The following is a 15,442-nucleotide window of genomic DNA, read 5'->3' on the forward strand; positions in this document are numbered from 1 at the left end:
TGGCAGGCGCAGGGTTAAGTGAGGGAGGAGGGAGACACTGGGGGGGGGGGGGGGATTTAGATCACAGGGACAGCTCCTGTAATGGGGGACGGAGATAGGTGCCAGAGGGGGTAGCAGAGAAGGGGAGAGGTGTGGGAGCTGGAGGGATTACTTGGAAGGGCAAGAGGGTGTCACAGAGACAGGGAGGGGTGTAGGGGAGGCAGGGATATCACTCTGCTTCAGGATGGGTGGGGCCCTGAATGGATTCAGCCAGCTGTTTCCAAGACCTGTCCCAGAGCAGCCAGCGTTAATTCTGGGTGAACAGGTGGCAAAGCAGTCGAGCAGAACGACTTCACCTGTCACAAGGGATAACACCACCACCAGCTGAGCAGAATACGCCTGCTGTGCTCCGCCGTTCCCTTCAGGTAGGAGAACGACTAACCCCGTCCAGCAGGAGCGCACCCACCCCGGCCAAATGGAGCCGCCTGCCAGTCCCGTCCCTGGGGTGGGGGGTGGAGGGATGTCTTCTTCGTGGGGGTGACACCTGACCAGCAGCCCAGAAACCACCATTCGTCCCGTCTGCTCCATAATGGTGTTCCCACTCCTCCCACCCCACTTCCCCACTGCTCCTAGCTCCAAATTCGGTTCTTCTCGACACTCCTCAACTCAGGAGAGACCATGTCTACCAACCCCCCCCAGGTGAGGGCGACAGCAGAAGACCACTACCACCACTCCCCACACCTCTGTCCCGGGGTATCCAGCTCACAGCCAGAGCGAGGGCACGATTGAGGGAAAACCTCGCTTCAGGTTGCAGCACTGGTCACCCTCGAGGGGGAAATTGTTGGGGAAAGGGTGTTTGGCAGCTCTCGAATTGACTGCCTCCGTGTGGGCAACAGTTAAGGTTTATCAGAAACACAAACAACAGGAATTCTGCAGATGCTGGAAATTCAAGCAACACACATCAAAGTTGCTGGTGAACGCAGCAGGCCAGGCAGCATCTCCAGGAAGAGGTACAGTCGACGTTTCGGGCCGAGACCCTTCGTCAGCACTAACTGAAGGAAGAGTTAGTAAGAGATTTGAAAGGGGGAGGGGGAGATCCAAAATGATAGAAGACAGGAGGGGGAGGGATGGAGCCAAGAGCTGAACAGGTGATTGGCAAAGGGGATATGAGAGGATCACGGGACAGGAGGTCCAGGAAGAAAGGCAAGGGGGAGGGGAACCCAGAGAATGTGCAAGGGGTATAGTCAGAGGGACAGAGGGAGAAAAAGGAGAGTGAGAGAAAGAATGTGTGTATAAAAATAAATAATGGATGGGGTACGAGGGGGAGGTGGGGCATTAGCAGAAGTTAGAGAAGTCGATGTTCATGCCATCAGGTTGGAGGCTACCCAGACGGAATATATTCCAGAACAACACCCTATATTCCGTCTGTGTAGCCTCCAACCTGATGGCATGAACATTGACTTCTCTAACTTCTGCTAATGCCCCACCTCCCCCTCGTACCCCATCCATTATTTATTTATATACACACGTTCTTTCTCTCACTCTCCTTTTTCTCCTTCTGTCCCTCTGACTATACCCCTTGCCCATCGTCTGGGTTCCTCCCACCGTGTCTTTCTCCCTGGACCTCCTGTCCCATGATCCTCTCATACCCCTTTGCCAATCACCTGTCCAGCTCTTGGCTCCATCACTCCGCCTCCTGTCTTCTCCTATCATTTTGGATCTCCCCCTCCCCCTCCCACTATCTCTTACTAGCTCTTCCTTCAGTTAGTCCTGACGAAGGGTCTCGGCCCGAAACGTCGACTGTACCTCTTCCTAGAGATGCTGCCTGGCCTGCTGCGTTCACCAGCAACTTTGATGTGTGTTACAAGGTTTATCAGAGTTGGGTCCAAGTCGGGAATACAGGTGCAGCAAAATGTGAGAGCCAGAAATAGGGGGAGAAGAGAGCAATGAGGGGAGAGAAGAGGACAAGGGACGGTAAGCTTAGATTGGGGACTGGAGGGTGACAGACTAGGAAGTGAGAGGATGAGAGATTGCGGAGTGAGAGGATGAGAAATTGGGGAGTGAGAGGGTGAGAGATTGGGGAGTGAGAGGATGAGAGATTGGGGAGTGGGAGGGTGAGAGATTGGGGAGTGAGAGGGGGAGAGATTGGGGAGTGAGAGGGTGAGAGACTGGGGAGTGAGAGGGTGACAGACTGGGGAGTGAGAGGGTGACAGACTGGGGAGTGAGAGGATGAGAGATTGGGGAGTGAGAGGGTGAGAGATTGGAGAGTGAGAGAGTGACAGACTGGGGAGTGAGAGGATGAGAGGTTGGGGATTGGGAGGGTGAGAGTTTGGGGAGTGAGAGGGTGAGAGGTTGGGGAGTGAGAGGGTGAGAGATTGGGGAGTTAGAGGGTGAGAGATAGGGGAGTGAGACGGTACAACATTGGGGAGTGGGAGGGTGACAGATTGGGGAGTGTGTGGGTGAGAGATTGGGGAGCTGGAGGTTGAGAGATTGCGGAGTGAGAGGGTGAGAGATTGGTGAGTGGGAGGATGACAGATTGGGGAGTGAGAGGGTATGACATTGAGGAGTGCGAGGGTGACAGACTGGGGAGTGGGTTGTTGAGAGATTGGGGAGTGTGTGGGTGAGAGATTGGGGAGTGAGAGGGTGAGAGATGGGGCAGTGAGAGGGTGAGAGACGGGGGAGTGAGAAAGTGAGAGATGGGGGAGTGAGAAAGTGAGACATTGGGGAGTGGGAGGGTGTCAGATTGGGGAGTGAGAGGGTATGACATTGGGGAGTGCGAGGGTGACAGACTGGGGAGTGTGTAGGTGAGAGATTGGGGATTGAGAGGGTGAGAGATTGGGGAGTGAGAGGCTGAGAGATAGGGGAGTGTGAGGGTGAGAGATTGGGAAGTGAGAGGGTGAGAGATGGGGGAGTGAGAGGGTAAGAAATTGGGGAGTGAGAGGGTACAACATTGGGGACTGGGAGGGTGAGAGATTGGGCAGTGTGTGGGTGAGAGATTGGGGAGTGGGAGGGTGAGTGATTGGGGACTGGAAGGGTGAGAGATTTGGGAGTGAGAGGGTGAGAGATTGGGGAGTGAGAGGGTGAGAGATGGGGGAGTGAGAAGGTGAGAGATTGGTGAGTGGGAAGATGACAGATTGGGACGTGAGAGGGTACGACATTGGGGAGTGCGAGGATGACAGAATGGGGAGTGGGTGGTTGAGAGATTGGGGAGTGTGTGGGTGAGAGATTGGCGAGTGAGAGGGTGAGAGATTGGGGAGTGAGAGGGTGAGAGGTTAAGGAGTGAGAGGGTGAGAGTTTGAGGAGTGGGAGGGTGACAGATTGGGGAGTGGGAGGGTGAGAGACTGGGGAGTGGGAGGGGGAGAGATTGGGGAGTGAGAGTGTGAGAGATTGGGGAGTGAGAGTGTGAGAGATTGGGGAGTGCGAGGGTGAGAGATTGGTGAGTGGGAGGGTCAGAGATTGGTGAGTGAGAGGGTGAGAGGTTGAGGAGTGAGAGGGTGAGAGATTGAGGAGTGAGAGGGTGAGAGATGGGGGAGTGAGGAGGTGAGAGTTTGGGGAGTGGGAGGGTGAGAGATTGGGGAGTGGGAGGGTGAGAGATTGGGGAGTGAGAGGGTGAGAGGTTGGGGAGAGGGGGCGTGAGAGATTGGAGAGTGAGAGGGTGAGAGATTGGGGTGTGTGAGGGTGAGAGATTGGGGTGTGTGAGGGTGAGAGATTGGGGTGTGTGAGGGTGAGAGATTGGGGAGGGAGAGGGTGAGAGATTGGGGAGTAGCAGGGTGAGAGATTGGGGAGTGGGAGGGTAAGAGATTGCAGAGTGGGAGAGTGAAAGATTGGGGAGTGAGAGGGTGAGAGATTGGGGAGTGGGAGAGTGAGAGATTGAGGAGTGACAGGGTGAGAGATTGGGGAGTGAGACGGTGATAGATTGGGGAGTGGGTGGGTGAGAGATTGTGGAGTGAGAGGGTGAGAGATTGGGGAGTTAGAAGGTGAGAGATACTGGAGTGAGGGTACGACATTGGGGAGTGGGAGGGTGAGAGATTGGGGAGTGAGAGGGTGAGAGACAGGGGAGTGAGAGGGTGACAGACTGCGGAGTGAGAGGATGAGAGGTTGGGGATTGGGAGGGTGAGAGATTGGGGAGTGTGAGGGTGAGAGGTTGGGGAGTGAGAGGGTGAGAGATTGTGGAGTGAGAAGGGGAGAGATAGGGGAGTGAGAGGGTACAACATTGGGGAGTGGGAGGGTGAGAGATTGGGGAGTGTGTGGGTGAGAGATTGGGGAGCTGGAGGTTGAGAGATTGGTGAGTGGGAGGATGACAGATTGGGGAGTGAGAGGGTACGACGTTGGGGAGTGCAAGGGTGACAGACTGGGGAGTGGGTTGTTGAGAGATTGGGGAGTGTGTGGGTGAGAGATTGGGGAGTGAGAGGGTGAGAGATTGGGGAGTGCGAGGGTGAGAGATGGGGGAGTGAGAGGGTGAGAGATGGGGGAGTGAGAAAGTGAGAGATTGGGGAGTGCGACGATGACAGATTGGGGAGTGAGAGGGTGAGAGATGGGGGAGTGAGAAGGTGAGAGATTGGTGAGTGGGAAGATGACAGATTGGGACGTGAGAGGGTACGACATTGGGGAGTGCGAGGATGACAGAATGGGGAGTGGGTGGTTGAGAGATTGGGGAGTGTGTGGGTGAGAGATTGGCGAGTGAGAGGGTGAGAGATTGGGGAGTGAGAGGGTGAGAGGTTAAGGAGTGAGAGGGTGAGAGTTTGAGGAGTGGGAGGGTGAGAGATTGGGGAGTGGGAGGGTGACAGACTGGGGAGTGGGAGGGGGAGAGATTGGGGAGTGAGAGTGTGAGAGATTGGGGAGTGAGAGTGTGAGAGATTGGGGAGTGCGAGGGTGAGAGATTGGTGAGTGGGAGGGTCAGAGATTGGTGAGTGAGAGGGTGAGAGGTTGAGGAGTGAGAGGGTGAGAGATTGAGGAGTGAGAGGGTGAGAGATGGGGGAGTGAGGAGGTGAGAGTTTGGGGAGTGGGAGGGTGAGAGATTGGGGAGTGGGAGGGTGAGAGATTGGGGAGTGAGAGGGTGAGAGGTTGGGGAGAGGGGGCGTGAGAGATTGGAGAGTGAGAGGGTGAGAGATTGGGGTGTGTGAGGGTGAGAGATTGGGGTGTGTGAGGGTGAGAGATTGGGGTGTGTGAGGGTGAGAGATTGGGGAGGGAGAGGGTGAGAGATTGGGGAGTAGCAGGGTGAGAGATTGGGGAGTGGGAGGGTAAGAGATTGCAGAGTGGGAGAGTGAAAGATTGGGGAGTGAGAGGGTGAGAGATTGGGGAGTGGGAGAGTGAGAGATTGAGGAGTGACAGGGTGAGAGATTGGGGAGTGAGACGGTGATAGATTGGGGAGTGGGTGGGTGAGAGATTGTGGAGTGAGAGGGTGAGAGATTGGGGAGTTAGAAGGTGAGAGATACTGGAGTGAGGGTACGACATTGGGGAGTGAGAGGGTGAGAGACAGGGGAGTGAGAGGGTGACAGACTGCGGAGTGAGAGGATGAGAGGTTGGGGATTGGGAGGGTGAGAGATTGGGGAGTGTGAGGGTGAGAGGTTGGGGAGTGAGAGGGTGAGAGATTGTGGAGTGAGAAGGGGAGAGATAGGGGAGTGAGAGGGTACAACATTGGTGAGTGGGAGGGTGAGAGATTGGGGAGTGTGTGGGTGAGAGATTGGGGAGCTGGAGGTTGAGAGATTGGTGAGTGGGAGGATGACAGATTGGGGAGTGAGAGGGTACGACATTGGGGAGTGAGAGGGTACGACATTGGGGAGTGCAAGGGTGACAGACTGGGTAGTGGGTTGTTGAGAGATTGGGGAGTGTGTGGGTGAGAGATTGGGGAGTGAGAGGGTGAGAGATTGGGGAGTGCGAGGGTGAGAGATGGGGGAGTGAGAGGGTGAGAGATGGGGGAGTGAGAAAGTGAGAGATTGGGGAGTGCGACGATGACAGATTGGGGAGTGAGAGGGTGAGAGATTGGGGAGTTAGAAGGTGAGAGATACTGGAGTGAGGGTACGACATTGGGGAGTGGGAGGGTGAGAGATTGGGGAGTGAGAGGGTGATAGACTGGGGAGTAAGAGGATGAGAGGTTGGGGAGTGAGAGGGTGAGAGATTGGAGAGTGAGAGAGTGACAGATTGGGGAGTGAGAGTATGAGATGTTGGGGAGTGAGAGGGTGAGAGATTGGAGAGTGAGAGAGTGACAGACTGGGAGTGAGAGGATGAGAGGTTGAGGATTGGGAGGGTGAGAGTTTGGGGAGTTAGAGGGTGAGAGGTTGGGGAGTGAGAGGGTGTGAGATTGGGGAGTGAGAGGGTGAGAGATTGGGGAGTGTGTGGGTGAGAGATTGGGGAGTGTGTGGGTAAGAGATTGGGGAGCTGGAGGTTGAGAGATTGCGGAGTGAGAGGGTGAGAGATTGGAGAGTGAGAGGGTGTGAGATTGGGGAGTGGGAGGTTGAGAGATTCGTGAGTGGGAGGATGACAGATTGGGGAGTGAGAGGGTACGACATTGCGGAGTGCCAGGGTGACAGACTGGGGAGTGGGTTGTTGAGAGATTGGGGAGTGTGTGGGTGAGAGATTGGGGAGTGAGAGGGTGAGAGGTTGAGGAGTGAGAGGCTGAGAGTTTGAGGAGTCGGAGGGTGAGAGATTGGGGAGTGCGAGGGTGAGAGATGGGGGAGTGAGAGGGTGAGAGATGGGGGATTGAGAAAGTGAGAGATTGGGGAGTGCGAGGATGACAGATTGGGGAGTGAGAGGGTGAGAGATTGGGGAGTGCGAGGCTGAGAGATGGGGGAGTGAGAGGGTGAGAGATGGGGGTGTGAGAAAGTGAGAGATTGGGGAGTGAGAGGATGACAGATTGGGGAGTGAGAGGGTACGACATTGGTGAGTGCGAGGGTGATGGACTGGGGAGTGGGTGGTTGAGAGATTGGGGAGTGTGTGGGTGAGAGATTGGGGAGTGTGTGGGTGAGAGATTGCAGAGTGAGAGGGTGCGAGATTGGGGAGTGGGAGGGTGAGAAATTGGGGAGTGAGAGGGTGAGAGACTGGGGAGTGAGAGGGTGAGAGACTGGGGAGTGAGAGGGTGAGAGATTGGGGAGAGGATGGGTGAGAGATTGGGGAGTGGGTGGGTGAGAGATTGGGGAGTGGGAGGCTGAGAGATCGGGGACTCAGAGGGTACGACATTGGGGAGTGGGAGGGTGACAGATTGGGGAGTGAGAGGGTATGACATTGGGGAGTGCGAGGGTGACAGACTGGGGAGTGTGTGGGTGAGAGATTGGGGAGTGAGGGTGAGAGATTGGGCAGTGAGGGTGAGAGATTGGGCAGTGAGGGTGAGAGATTGGAGAGTGAGCGGGTGATAGATTGGGGAGTGGGAGAGTGAGTGGTTGGGGAGTGATAGGGTGAGAGATTGGGGAGTAGCAGGGTGAGAGATTGGGGAGTAGCAGGGTGAGAGATTGGGGAGTGAGAGTGTGAGAGATTGGGGAGTGGGTGGGTGAGAGATTGGGGAGTGGGAAGGTTAGCGATTGGGGAGTGGGAGGGTGAGAGATTGGGGAGTGAGAGGGTACGACATTGGGGACTGCGAGGGTGACGGACTGGGGAGTGGGTGGTTGAGACATTGGGGAGTGTGTGGGTGAGAGGTTGGGGTGTGAGAGTGTGAGAGATTGGGGAGTGGGTGGGCGAGAGATTGTGGAGTGAGAGGGTGAGAGATTGGGGAGTTAGAGGGTGAGAAATAGTGCAGTGAGAGGGTACAGCATTATGGCAGGGTACGAGTGAGAAGGTGAGAGGTTGGGGAGTGGGAGGGTGAGTGGTTGGGGAGTGGGAGGATGAGAGATTCGGGAGTTCGAGGGTACGACATTGGGGAGTGCGAGGGTGAGAGATGGGGGAATGAGAGGGTGAGAGATGGGGGAATGAGAGGGTGAGAGATGGGGGAGTGAGAAGGTGAGATATTGGGGACTGGAAGGGTGAGAGATTGGGGAGTGGGAGGGTGAGAGATTGGGGAGTGGGAGGGTGAGTGATTGGGGAGTGGGAGGGTGAGAGATAGGGTACGACATTGGGGACTGGGAAGGTGAGAGATTGGGGAGTGGGAGGGTGAGAGATGGAGTCTGAGGGTGAGAGATGGGGGAGTGAGACGGTGAGAGTTTGGAGAGTGGGAGGGTGAGAGATTGGAGAGTGGGACGGTGACAGATGGGGGACTGGTAGGGTGAGAGATGGGGGAGTGAGAAGGTGAGAGTTTCGGGAGTAGGATGGTGACAGACTGGGGAGTGAGAGGGTGAGAGATTGGGGAGTGAGAGGGTGAGAGATTGGGGAGTGGGAGGGTGAGAGATTGGGGAGTGAGAGGGTGAGAGATTGGGGAGTGAGAGGGTGAGAGATTGGGGAGTGGGAGGGTGAGAGATTGGGGAGTGGGAGAGTGAGAGATTGTGGAGTGAGAGGGTGAGAGATTGGGGAGTGAGAGGGTGAGAGATTGGGGAGTGGGTGGGTGAGAGATTGTGGAGTGAGAGGGTGAGAGATAGGGGATTTAGAGGGTGAGAGATTGGGGTGTTAGATGGTGAGAGGTAGTGGTGTGAGAGGGTACGACATTGGGGAGTGGGAGGATGAGAGATTGGGGAGTGTGTGGTTGAGAGATTGGGGAGATGGAGGTTGAGAGACTGGGGAGTAGGAGGGTGAGAGATTGGGGAGTGAGAGGGTGAGAGATTGGGGAGTGAGAGGATGAGAGATTGGGGAGTGAGAGGGTGACAGACTGGGGACTGAGGGGATCAGAGGTTGGGGTTTGAGAGGATGAGATGTTGGGGATTGGGAGGGTGAGAGGTTGGGGAGTGGGAGGGTGAGTGGTTGGGGAGTGGGAGGGTGAGTGGTTGGGGAGTGAGAGGGTGAGAGATTGGGGAGTGAGAGGGTGAGAGATTGGGGAGTAGCAGGGTGAGAGATTGGGGACTGGGAGAGTGAGAGATTGGGGAGCGAGAGGGTGAGAGATTGGGGAGTGGGAGAGTGAGAGATTGGGGAGTGAGAGGGTTAGAGATTCGGGAGTGAGAGGGTGAGAGTTTGGGGAGTGGGAGGGCGAGAGATTGGGCAGTGAGAGGGTGAGAGATTCGGGAGTGAGAGCGTGAGTGATTGGGGAGTGCGAGGGTGAGAGATGGGGGAATGAGAGGGTGAGAGATGGGGGAGTGAGAAGGTGAGAGATTCGGGAGTGGGAAGGTGACAGACTGGGGAGTGGGAGGGTCAGAGATTGGGGAGTGGGAGGGTGACAGACTGGGGAGTGAGAGGATGAGAGTTTGGGGTGTGAGAGGATGAGATGTTGGGGATTGGGAGGGTGAGAGATTGGGGAGGTGGAGGGTGAGAGGTTGAGGAGTGGGTGGGTGAGAGGTTGAGGAGTGAGAGGGTGAGAGATGGGGGAATCAGAGGGTGAGAGATTGCGGAGTGAGAAGGTGAGAGTTTGGGGAGTGGGAGGGTGACAAAATGGGGAGTGGGTGTTGAGAGATTGGGGAGTGAGAGGGTGAGAGATTGGGGAGTAATGGGTGAGAGATTGGGGAGAGGGAGGGTGAGTGGTTGGGGAGTGGGAGGATGAGAGATAGGGTACGACATTGGGGAGTGCGAGGGTGAGAGATGGGGGAATGAGAGGGTGAGAGATGGGGGAGTGAGAAGGTGAGAGTTTGGGGAGTGGGAGGGTGACAGATTGGGGAGTGGGAGGGTGAGAGGTAGGGTACGACACGGGAGTGGGAGAGTGAGAGATTGGGGAGTGGGAGGGTGAGAGATGGGGGAGTGTGAGGGTGAGAGATGGGGGAGTGAGAAGGCGAGAGTTTGGGGAGTGGGAGGGTGAGAGATTGAGGAGTGGAAGGGTGACTGTCATGGGAGTGAGAGGATGAGAGATTGGGGAGTGAGAGGATGAGGGATTGGGGAGTGAGAGGATGAGAGATTGGGGAGTGAGAGGGTGACAGACTGGGGACTGAGAGGATGAGAGGTTGGGGTTTGAGAGGATAAGATGTTGGGGATTAGGAGGGCGAGAGATTGGGGAGTAGGAGGGTGAGTGGTTGGGGAGTGGGACGGTGACAGGTTTGGGGAGTGAGAGGGTGAGAGATTGGGGAAGGGGAGGGTGAGTGGTTGAGGAGTGGGAATGTGAGAGGTTGGGGAGTGAGAGGGTGAGAGATTGGAGAGTGGGAGGGTGAGAGGTTGGGCAGTGAGAGGGTGAGAGGTTGAGGAATGGGAGGGTGAAAGATTGGGGAGTGAGAGGGTGAGAGATGGGGAGACAGGGTGACTGTTTGGGGAGTGGGAGGATGAGAGATTGGGGAGTGAGAGGGTGAGAGATTGGGGCGAAATGGGTGAGAGATTGGGGAGAGGGAGGGTGAGTGGTTGGGGAGTGGGAGGATGAGAGGTAGGGTACGACATTGGGGAGTGCGGGGGTGAGAGATGGGGGAATGAGAGGGTGAGAGATGGGGGAGTGAGAAGGTGAGAGTTTGAGGAGTGGGAGGGTGACAGATTGGGGAGTGGGAGGGTGAGAGGTAGGGTACGACACGGGAGTGGGAGAGTGAGAGATTGGGGAGTGGGAGGATGAGAGATGGGGGAGTGTGAGGGTGAGAGATGGGGGAGTGAGAAGGTGAGAGTTTGGGGAGTGGGAGGGTGAGAGATTGAGGAGTGGAAGGGTGACTGTCATGGGAGTGAGAGGATGAGAGATTGGGGAGTGAGAGGATGAGGGATTGGGGAGTGAGAGGATGAGAGATTGGGGAGTGAGAGGGTGACAGACTGGGGACTGAGAGGATGAGAGGTTGGGGTTTGAGAGTATGAGATGTTGGGGATTAGGAGGGCGAGAGATTGGGGAGTGGGAGGGTGAGTGGTTGGGGAGTGGGACGGTGACAGGTTTGGGGAGTGAGAGGGTGAGAGATTGGGGAGGGGGAGGGTGAGTGGTTGAGGAGTGGGAATGTGAGAGGTTGGGGAGTGAGAGGGTGAGAGATTGGACAGTGGGAGGGTGAGAGGTTGGGCAGTGAGAGGGTGAGAGGTTGAGGAATGGGAGGGTGAAAGATTGGGGAGTGAGAGGGTGAGAGATGGGGAGACAGGGTGACTGTTTGGGGAGTGGGAGGATGAGAGATTGGGGAGTGCGAGGTTACGACATTCGGGAGTGCGAGGTTACGACATTCGGGAGTGCGAGGGTGAGAGTGGGAGGGTAAGAGATTGGGGAGTGGGAAGGTGAGAGATTGGGGAGTGGGAGGGTGACAGACTGGGGAGTGGGAGGTTGAGAGATTGAGGAGTGAGAGGGTGACAAACTGGGGACTGAGAGGATGAGAGGTTGGGGTTTGGGAGGGTGAGAGATTGGGGAGTGGGAAGGTGAGTGGTCGGGGAGTGGGAGGGTGAGAGGTTGGGGAGGGGGAGGGTGAGTGGTTGAGGAGTGGGAGGGTGAGAGATTGGGGAGTGGGAGGGTGAGAGATTGGGGAGTGGGAGAGTGAGAGATTGGGGAGTGAGAGGGTGAGAGATTGGGGAGTGGGAGAGTGAGAGATTGGGGAGTGAGAGGGTGAGACATTGGGGAGTGAGAGGGTGAGAGATTCGGGAGTGAGAAGGTGAGAGTTTGGGGAGTGGGAGGGTGACAAACTGGGGAGTGGGAGGTTGAGAGATTGGGGAGTGGGAGGGTGAGAGATTGGGGAGTGAGAGGGTGAGAGATTCGGGAGTGAGAGGGTGAGAGATTGGGGAGTGCGAGGGTGAGAGATGGGGGAATGAGAGGGTGAGAGATGGGGGAGTGAGAAGGTGAGAGATTGGGGAGTGGGAGGGTGACAAACTGGGGAGTGGGAGGTTGAGAGATTGGGGAGTTGGAGGGTGAGAGGTTGGGGAGTGAAAGGGTGAGAGATTGGGGAGTGGGTCTGTGAGTGGTTGGGGAGTCAGAGGGTGAGACATGAGAGGGTGATAGACTGGGGAGTAAGAGGAGAGTGACAGATTGGGGAGTGAGAGTATGAGATGTTGGGGAGTGAGAGGGTGAGAGATTGGAGAGTGAGAGAGTGACAGACTGGGAGTGAGAGGATGAGAGGTTGAGGATTGGGAGGGTGAGAGTTTGGGGAGTTAGAGGGTGAGAGGTTGGGGAGTGAGAGGGTGTGAGATTGGGGAGTGAGAGGGTGAGAGATTGGGGAGTGTGTGGGTGAGAGATTGGGGAGTGTGTGGGTAAGAGATTGGGGAGCTGGAGGTTGAGAGATTGCGGAGTGAGAGGGTGAGAGATTGGAGAGTGGTGTGAGATTGGGAGTGGGAGGTTGAGAGATTCGTGAGTGGGAGATGACAGATTGGGAGTGAGAGGGTACGACATTGGGAGTGCCAGGGTGACAGACTGGGGAGTGGGGTTGAGAGATTGGGGAGTGTGTGGGTGAGAGATTGGGGAGTGAGAGGGTGAGAGGTTGAGGAGTGAGAGGTGAGAGTTTGAGGAGTCGGAGGGTGAGAGATTGGGGAGTGCGAGGGTGAGAGATGGGGAGTGAGAGGGTGAGAGATGGGGGGAGAGTGAGAGATTGGGGAGTGCGAGGTGACAGACTGGTGAGTGGTTGTTGAGAGATTGGGGAGTGCGAGGCTGAGAGATGGGGGAGTGAGAGGGTGAGAGATGGGGGTGTGAGAAAGTGAGAGATTGGGGAGTGAGAGGATGACAGATTGGGGAGTGAGAGGGTACGACATTGGTGAGTGCGAGGGTGATGGACTGGGGAGTGGGTGGTTGAGAGATTGGGGAGTGTGTGGGTGAGAGATTGGGGAGTGTGTGGGTGAGAGATTGCAGAGTGAGAGGGTGCGAGATTGGGGAGTGGGAGGGTGAGAAATTGGGGAGTGAGAGGGTGAGAGACTGGGGAGTGAGAGGGTGAGAGACTGGGGAGTGAGAGGGTGAGAGATTGGGGAGAGGATGGGTGAGAGATTGGGGAGTGGGTGGGTGAGAGATTGGGGAGTGGGAGGCTGAGAGATCGGGGACTCAGAGGGTACGACATTGGGGAGTGGGAGGGTGACAGATTGGGGAGTGAGAGGGTATGACATTGGGGAGTGCGAGGGTGACAGACTGGGGAGTGTGTGGGTGAGAGATTGGGGAGTGAGGGTGAGAGATTGGGCAGTGAGGGTGAGAGATTGGGCAGTGAGGGTGAGAGATTGGAGAGTGAGCGGGTGATAGATTGGGGAGTGGGAGAGTGAGTGGTTGGGGAGTGATAGGGTGAGAGATTGGGGAGTAGCAGGGTGAGAGATTGGGGAGTAGCAGGGTGAGAGATTGGGGAGTGAGAGTGTGAGAGATTGGGGAGTGGGTGGGTGAGAGATTGGGGAGTGGGAAGGTTAGCGATTGGGGAGTGGGAGGGTGAGAGATTGGGGAGTGAGAGGGTACGACATTGGGGACTGCGAGGGTGACGGACTGGGGAGTGGGTGGTTGAGACATTGGGGAGTGTGTGGGTGAGAGGTTGGGGTGTGAGAGTGTGAGAGATTGGGGAGTGGGTGGGCGAGAGATTGTGGAGTGAGAGGGTGAGAGATTGGGGAGTTAGAGGGTGAGAAATAGTGCAGTGAGAGGGTGCGGCATTATGGCAGGGTACGAGTGAGAAGGTGAGAGGTTGGGGAGTGGGAGGGTGAGTGGTTGGGGAGTGGGAGGATGAGAGATTCGGGAGTTCGAGGGTACGGACATTGGGGAGTGCGAGGGTGAGAGATGGGGGAATGAGAGGGTGAGAGATGGGGGAATGAGAGGGTGAGAGATGGGGGAGTGAGAAGGTGAGATATTGGGGACTGGAAGGGTGAGAGATTGGGGAGTGGGAGGGTGAGAGATTGGGGAGTGGGAGGGTGAGAGATTGGGGAGTGGGAGGGTGAGAGATAGGGTACGACATTGGGGACTGGGAAGGTGAGAGATTGGGGAGTGGGAGGGTGAGAGATGGAGTCTGAGGGTGAGAGATGGGGGAGTGAGACGGTGAGAGTTTGGAGAGTGGGAGGGTGAGAGATTGGAGAGTGGGACGGTGACAGATGGGGGACTGGTAGGGTGAGAGATGGGGGAGTGAGAAGGTGAGAGTTTCGGGAGTAGGATGGTGACAGACTGGGGAGTGAGACGGTGAGAGATTGGGGAGTGAGAGGGTGAGAGATTGGGGAGTGGGAGGGTGAGAGATTGGGGAGTGAGAGGGTGAGAGATTGGGGAGTGAGAGGGTGAGAGATTGGGGAGTGGGAGGGTGAGAGATTGGGGAGTGGGAGAGTGAGAGATTGTGGAGTGAGAGGGTGAGAGATTGGGGAGTGAGAGGGTGAGAGATTGGGGAGTGGGTGGGTGAGAGATTGTGGAGTGAGAGGGTGAGAGATAGGGGATTTAGAGGGTGAGAGATTGGGGTGTTAGATGGTGAGAGGTAGTGGTGTGAGAGGGTACGACATTGGGGAGTGGGAGGATGAGAGATTGGGGAGTGTGTGGTTGAGAGATTGGGGAGATGGAGGTTGAGAGACTGGGGAGTAGGAGGGTGAGAGATTGGGGAGTGAGAGGGTGAGAGATTGGGGAGTGAGAGGATGAGAGATTGGGGAGTGAGAGGGTGACAGACTGGGGACTGAGGGGATCAGAGGTTGGGGTTTGAGAGGATGAGATGTTGGGGATTGGGAGGGTGAGAGGTTGGGGAGTGGGAGGGTGAGTGGTGGGGGAGTGGGAGGGTGAGTGGTTGGGGAGTGAGAGGGTGAGAGATTGGGGAGTGAGAGGGTGAGAGATTGGGGAGTAGCAGGGTGAGAGATTGGGGACTGGGAGAGTGAGAGATTGGGGAGCGAGAGGGTGAGAGATTGGGGAGTGGGAGAGTGAGAGATTGGGGAGTGAGAGGGTTAGAGATTCGGGAGTGAGAGGGTGAGAGTTTGGGGAGTGGGAGGGCGAGAGATTGGGCAGTGAGAGGGTGAGAGATTCGGGAGTGAGAGCGTGAGTGATTGGGGAGTGCGAGGGTGAGAGATGGGGGAATGAGAGGGTGAGAGATGGGGGAGTGAGAAGGTGAGAGATTCGGGAGTGGGAAGGTGACAGACTGGGGAGTGGGAGGGTCAGAGATTGGGGAGTGGGAGGGTGACAGACTGGGGAGTGAGAGGATGAGAGTTTGGGGTGTGAGAGGATGAGATGTTGGGGAGTGAGAGGGTGACAGACTGGGGACTGAGAGGATGAGAGGTTGGGGTTTGAGGAGTATGAGATGTTGGGGATTAGGAGGGCGAGAGATTGGGGAGTGGGAGGGTGAGAGTGGTTGGGGAGTGGGACGGTGACAGGTTTGAGTGGGAGGGTGAGAGACTGCGAATGAGAGGGTGAGAGATTGGGGAGGGGGAGGGTGAGTGGTTGAGGAGTGGGAATGTGAGAGATTGGGGAGTGGGAGGGTGAGAGATGGGGGAGTGTGAGGGTGAGAGATGGGGGAGTGAGAAGGCGAGAGTTTGGGGAGTGGGAGGGTGAGAGATTGAGGAGTGGAAGGGTGACTGTCATGGGAGTGAGAGGATGAGAGATTGGGGAGTGAGAGGATGAGGGATTGGGGAGTGAGAGGATGAGAGATTGGGGAGTGAGAGGGTGACAGACTGG

At 56.6% G+C, this 15,442-nt stretch overlaps 1 protein-coding gene across 1 annotated transcript in view; it reads right to left on the reverse strand.

The window, feature by feature from the left end:
- Nucleotides 1-15,442, reverse strand: part of efnb3b (ephrin-B3b) — a 175,452-nt gene that overhangs the window by 16,937 nt on the left and 143,073 nt on the right. The window lies entirely within an intron of this gene.

Source organism: Mobula hypostoma, chromosome 5 (genome assembly GCF_963921235.1).
Source record: "Mobula hypostoma chromosome 5, sMobHyp1.1, whole genome shotgun sequence".
Lineage (NCBI taxonomy): Eukaryota > Metazoa > Chordata > Chondrichthyes > Myliobatiformes > Myliobatidae > Mobula > Mobula hypostoma.